At 40.9% G+C, this 6,896-nt stretch overlaps 1 protein-coding gene across 6 annotated transcripts in view; it reads right to left on the reverse strand.

Moving 5' to 3' along the window:
* Positions 1 to 6,896, reverse strand: part of ACYP2 (acylphosphatase 2) — a 340,256-nt gene that overhangs the window by 145,285 nt on the left and 188,075 nt on the right. The window lies entirely within an intron of this gene.

Genomic DNA, 6,896 nt, shown 5'->3' on the forward strand with positions numbered 1-6,896 from the left:
ACATTAGGAGTGTGGCAGGGGCAGAAATACAATGCTCATTAGTACCAAAATCGCAACTTCATTTTTATTCTCACCTAGAACAGAAAATTTCCTTTTTGTACCCAAAAAGCCAAATGATTTTTAAAAACACATTTCAAGGAGAGGACATAGCAATTAAAAACACACTGAAATCGGCCAGCACCGTGGCTCACTTGGTTAATCCTCCGCCTGTGGCGAGAGCATCCTATATGGGCGCCAGGTTCTAGTCCTGTTTGCTCCTCTTCCAGTCCAGCTCTCTGCTGTGGCCCAGAAAGGCAGTGGAGGATGGCCCAAGTGCTTGGGTGCCTGCACCCGCGTGGGAGACCAGGAAAAGCACCTGTCTCTTGGCTTCGGATTGGTGTAGCATGCCGGCCGTGACGGCCATTTGGGTGTGAACCAACAGAAGGAAGACCTTTTTCTCTGTCTCTCTCTCTCTCTCATTGTCTAACTCTGCCTGTCTAATAAACACACACACACACACACACACACACTGAAAGCTGAAAGGGATGAATGTATCAGTTAAGACACAGCTTGTGAAGCCTACATCCCATATAAGACTGCCTGAGTTGAAGTCCTGGTTCCACTGTCCATTCTAGCCTCCTGCTAAACACCCTGGGAAGCAGCAGGTGATGGTTCAAGTACTTGGGTCCCTACCACCAATGTGGGAGACCAGGATTGAGTTCCTGGCTGGGAATCAATCAATCTCCCCCCATTCCAATAACTCCCTTTCAAATAACTAGCTAAATAAAAATGCTATTTCAAAATACATTGGAGGGCCCGGTGCTGTGGCATAGCGGGCAAAGCTGCCGCCTGCAGTGTCGGCGTACCATATGGGTGCCGGTTCAAGTCCCAGCTGCTCTATTTCCTATCCAGTTCTCTGCTATGCCCTGGGAAAGCGGTAAAAGATGGCACAAGTCCTTGGGCCCCTACACCCGCATGGAAGATCAGGAAGAAGCTCCTGGCTCCAGGCTTCGCATCAGCACAGATCTGGCCATTGTGGCTAACTGGGGAGTGAACCAGTGGATGGAATATTTCTCTTTTTCTCTCTCTGCCTCTCCTTTTCTCTCTGTGTAACTCTGACTTTCAAATAAATAAATTTAAAAAAAAATAAATTGGAATAAATAAGCCATTGTAGAGCCACACAAATGGTATTACTCAGCAATAAAAGGAATCAAATATGGATACAAGCAATAACATGTATGAATCACAAACACATGATGTAAACGAAACAAGCCAGACTGACACATAATATGTAATTCCACATTCTGGAAAAGGCAAAACTACAGAGACAGAGAACTGACTGCTGGTTGTCAAGACCTGGGAGAGAGTGCTATAAAGCGGCACAAAGGAATTTTTTGGAGTGATGGGACTGTTGCATATCTCAGTTGTAGCAGTAGATACATGACTGCATGCAGTTGTCAAAATCACCGTATTGTATACTAAAAATAGTGAATGTCATTGAAAGTAAACTATAACTTCATTGAAAAAACATTCAAAAAATTGCTTTGGGAAGTCCCAGGGGCTAGATTAAACTGATCTCCACAGAGATCAAAAGATACTGCTTTTTTTTTTTTTTTTTTTTTTTTTTTTTGACAGGCAAAGTGGAGAGAGACAGAGAGAAAGGTCTTCCTTTTGCCATTGGTTCACCCTCCAATGGCCGCCGCGGCCAGCGCGCTGCGGCCAGCGCACCGTGCTGATCCGATGGCAGGAGCCAGGTACTTATCCTGGTCTCCCATGGGGTGCAGGGTCCAAGTCTACCCACAGCAACTATACAGAAGAGATCAGTAGACTAGATATTTTATAAGCAGATTTATAATAATGTTTCCTGACATTAGTGTATTATAGTATCGAATGACTATGAATAAAAAGAGCAGTGAAGCAATAAAAAAGGACAGTAACACAAATAGAATTTTTACAGGGCTATAAAATATTGCAAAAGATATATATATAAGATGTGCAGGAATGATGAGTAGCAAGTATTGATCTTCAGGAGACTCAGAAAGGCAATCTGTTATATAAATGGAGGAAAAGACATTAAGTAGTAGACATAAAAAAAAGTGGCAGAAAATTCAAGAAAGTTCAGGTCAACCAGACAATGCTGAAAAGAGAGAACTAGACAAAAGTGTATAGTCTTCTTAATACTTTATCCCTTTTATTATTATTTTTGTTCTACTTAATACTATTGGTTGAATTCTGTAATTAACACACAATTATTCTTAGGTGTTTAAATTTAACTGAAAAGTGATCCCTGTTAAACATAAGAGTGGGAATAAGAGAGGGAGGAGATGTACAACTTGGGACATGCTCAATCGGACTTGCCCCAAATGGCAGAGTTAGAAACGTGCCAGGGGATTCCAATTCAATCCCATCAAGGTGGCATCTACCAATGCCATCTCACTAGTCCAAGTGATCAATTTCAGTACACAATTGATCACACTGATAGGTCTAAGAGTCAAGGGGATCACATAAACAAGACTAGTGTCTGCAAATACTAACTGATAGAACAAAAAACGGAGAGAACGATCCAACATGGGAAGCGGGATACACAGCAGACTCATAGAATAGCAGATGTCCTAAACAGCACTCTGGCCTCAGAATTAGCCCTTAAGGCATTTGGATCTGGCTGAAGAGCCCATGAGAGTATTTTAGGCATGGAAAGCCAAGACACTTTGGCAAAAAAAAAAAAAAAAAAAAAAACCCTAAATGAAAGATCTCTGCAAGTGAGATCCCAGCGCAAAGAACGGGCCATCAAAGAAGGAGGTATCTTTCTCTGAAGGGAGGAGAGAACTTCCACTTTGACTATGACCTTGTATAATACGATCAGAGTCGGCAAACTCAAGAGGCTTCCATAGCCTTGGCAACTCATGACAAGAGCCTAGGGTGATTTTGACGCCATAAACAAGAGTGTCAATTTGTCAAGTCAACACAGGAGTCACTGTGCACTTACTCTTCATGTAGGATCTTTGTCCTTAGTGTGCTGTACATTGAGATTTAATGCTATAACTAGTACTCAAACAGTATTTTTCACTTTATGTTTCTGTGTGGGTGCAAACTGTTGAAATCTTTACTTAATATATACTGAATTGATCTTCTGTATATAAAGAGAATTGAAAATGAATCTTGATGTGAATGGAATGGGAGAGGGAGCGGGAGATGGGAGGGTTGTGGGTGGCAGGGAAGTTATGGGGGGGAAAGCCACTGTAATCCATAAGCTGTACTTTGGAAATTTATATTTACCAAATAAAAGTTTAAAAAAGCGTATAGTCTTTTTATCACGAGTGGGGGAATTTCAGAACATAGTAATATGCTGACCAAGTAAGTAGATTGAAAGTTTTGGTCAAGGCCATATTATGTATATTCCCCTCTGAGTTCCTCAACAGTGAGCAGCTTCATATATTAGGATAATGAAAAGAGTAAGTACATGCAACTGAAGTAAACATAAATTGGAAACACGATCTCTCCCCTATTCAGAGTGGTCCATGAACCAGCAGTACCAATAGCACCTTAGAGGTTTTTTTTTTAAATTTTATTTATTTTTATCTACTTGAAAGCCAGAGAGAGAGAGAGAGAGAGACTGGGAGACAGAGAGAGATTGGGAGACAGAGAGACAGACAGATCTTTCATTTACTGGTTTACTCCCCAAAAGCCCACAACAGCCAGGGCTGGAATTCCATCCCAGTATCCAACATGGATGGCAGGGGCCCAAGCACTTGTGCCACCATTTGCTTTCTCCCAAGATACATTAGCAGGAAGCTGGATCTCACCACACCATACCTACTGCCCCCTGAGAGTTTCTAAGAAAATCAAATTCTCAGACCTACACAAAGAGAAACTCCACAGGTTGAGTCCAGAAATCTGGTCTTAACATTCTCAGCTGATTCTTATGAATCATTCTCAGCTGATTCTTATGTCCACTAAAGTTTAGAATTAATACTGGTTCCATGTTAAAGGAAAATCTGGGAGAAGTTTGAAAAGGGCTTATATTTCAGGTCAAGAATTGCATCCCAAAGGGAAAAACTAAACTCTTGCAGGGTACTGCAAATGTGATGCAGTGCTGTGGTTCAAGTTGGTATTGAGGATAAACCAGGTACTCATACTTGCATATCCATGTTGCCACACCTATTTTACAAGTCAATGGCAGCACTGTATGAAAGAACAATGGTGCTCCCTCTCCTGTACCCTAATTGAACCTGGTGTTAGAGCAGCCTAGGCAGCCTGTAGCTTAAATTGCTCCCTCCACCTTTACTATTTTATTTTTTGACAGGCAGAGTTAGACAGAAAGAGAGAGACAGAGAGAAAGGTCTTCTTTTTCCATTGGTTCACCCCCCAAACGGCCGCTGTGGCTGGCGCACCACGCTGATCCGAAGGCAGGAGCCAGGTGCTTCTCCTGGTCTCCCATGCGGGTGCAGGGCCCAAGCACTTGGGCCATCCTCCACTGCACTCCCGGGCCACAGCAGAGAGCTGGCCTGGAAGAGGAAGAGGAGCAACTGGGACAGAATCCGGCGCCCCTACCGGGACTAGAACCCGGGATGCTGCGGCCACAGGCGGAGGATTAGCCTATTGAGCCGCAGCACCGGCCCACCTTTACTATTTTCTGCAAAAAATACTGGACCTTTCCAGAGAAGGCAGCTGAGGAATGGTTCTCCAATGAAGAGTAACATTCTTTCAACATGTATGAGTCCTAAGCAGCCATTCTACCACCTACAACAAAAGGCCATTAGCTTGTCATAGGGTTTGAGGAACTCCGACCATTGATTACATGTTGTAGGGTTAAGGAAATCACCTACTCCAATCTACTGATGGAATATTTTTCTGACAGACAATCTAATCATCAAGGAACTGTAATACATGTAACAAGCAAGCAACTAAATGCTGTTTATTCACATGACATATTTATCAGTTGTCTAATTCTAAGAGCAAAGAATGAGATGAATATATGAGGCACAATCCCTGCATTTAGGAATTTAAGTCCAGTGAGAAAGACAGACAAGTAAGCTGGCAATTAAAATACAGAACAGTGACACGTTGCAAAATGCAAAAGCCTAGGTACAAATGGGAGTTTAGGGAACAGACACATGACTTAGGTGATTTTAAGGCTGGCTTGTTGAAAAATGAGTCCTAGAACTGAGACTTCAATCACGAGCAAAAATAACTATGATGAGAATAGAATAATATTACAGATGGAAGGGAATCTACAAAGGCCTAAAGTTGAAATTTTGGCATATTTGATATCACACATAGTTAAATATTGAAAACCATGTATTGGACTCATTTTCTAAATTATTTCTAGGCCCCAAACTTCACTGAAGACTTACTGAAAAATAGTTTCTGTTCCAACTGTTTCTTAGAAAAAGTAGTAGTAATGTTTTTATACCCAAAGAACTATAATATACTGTTTGAACTTCCTTAACTAAGCTCCCTTCTTCCAGTTCTGCCCTCCTAGGCAGTAGTATATTCCTCATAAAGTAACTAAGGTGGTTTTCTTAAGTAAAATCAAATCATTTCCTTCTTCAGCTTAAAACCCACTAGTGGCTCCCCATTACATTCAAATTAAAATATATTCTGGTTTATATTCTGGTTACCACAGCCTCCACTCCACCTCCTACTGTTTGCACCACCTTTCAGTACTCCTTCCCATCAAATTTGCCTCCTTGGGCTCCTTAAACGTGACAAGCATATCCCTGCTTTGCGTCCTTTGCATTTATTATTCCTTCTGCCTGAAATGCTCTTCCTGCATTGCATTATTCATCTCTCTGAACAAATGCCTCCTACCTCCCTAGAGGAATATTCTCTAACCAATCTATCTAAAACAGAAATGCATGCACAGCACTCATTGCCATATGATTGCATATTTGTTTACTCTTTGATTTCTTGTCTTAACTGTAAACTGTAAGTTACACAAGGACTTATTCACCACTGTGTCCCCAGCACCTAGACCAAAGCTTGGAGCATAGTTGTTCAATAAATGAATGTAGGAAAAAACAGCTGATAAAATATTTAAGTGAAATATTTACCTACACTATAATAATTCATCATTAATATTGCAAATACACATGTAACAATACTGATCAAAATTTACATTCAATTTCAGAATGACAACTGTGTATTTACTGCATTCAAAGTTCTGGAAACAATCTCAAGAACTAAATTTTGATTCTAGCAGAGTTTTCAATAACAAATAGTGATTGAAAATATAATATACAGGGGCCAACGCTGTGGCCTAATGGGTAAAGCCGCCACCTACAGTGCCGGCACCCCATATGGGCACCAGTTCAAGTCCTGGCTGCTCCACTTCTGATCCAGCTCACTGCTATGGCCTGGGAAAGTAGTAGAAGACGGCCCAAGTCTTGGGGCCCCTGCACCCACATGGGAGACCTGGAAAAAGCTCTATGCTCCTGGCTTCGGATCGGCGCAGCTGCAGCTGTTATGGCCAATTGGGGAGTGAACCAGCAGATGGAACCACCCCCCACAACCCCATTGTGTAACTCTGACTTTCAAGTAAAAATAAATAAATCTTTAAAAAAAAAAGAAAAAGAAAAGAAAAGAAAAGAAAATATACATATGTATTATATATAATAGATAATAAATATTCCTTAAAAGATAGCAAGAAGTTACAAGATGATACCCAAGTTGACAATAGGCATATCTATAATATATGTATAAGAAAACGTAGTTGCAGCAGCTAAAAGAAGAAATGATTACATTAGTTGTTTTATGGAACACAAATTTGGAATAGGAAACTAGAGCAGGTTATAGTGTTTATTGTTTTTTTTTAAAGTATTTTCATATAAGCTTTACTCAGTCTATACACAAATGTCAAAAGTACACAGAAACATACGGGATACAAAGTGTATGTCAACATCCTTCTTTACATACTG

Source organism: Oryctolagus cuniculus, chromosome 2, assembly GCF_051225735.1.
Source record: "Oryctolagus cuniculus isolate XC-2025 breed Fujian yellow rabbit chromosome 2, ASM5122573v1, whole genome shotgun sequence".
NCBI classification, from domain to species: domain Eukaryota; kingdom Metazoa; phylum Chordata; class Mammalia; order Lagomorpha; family Leporidae; genus Oryctolagus; species Oryctolagus cuniculus.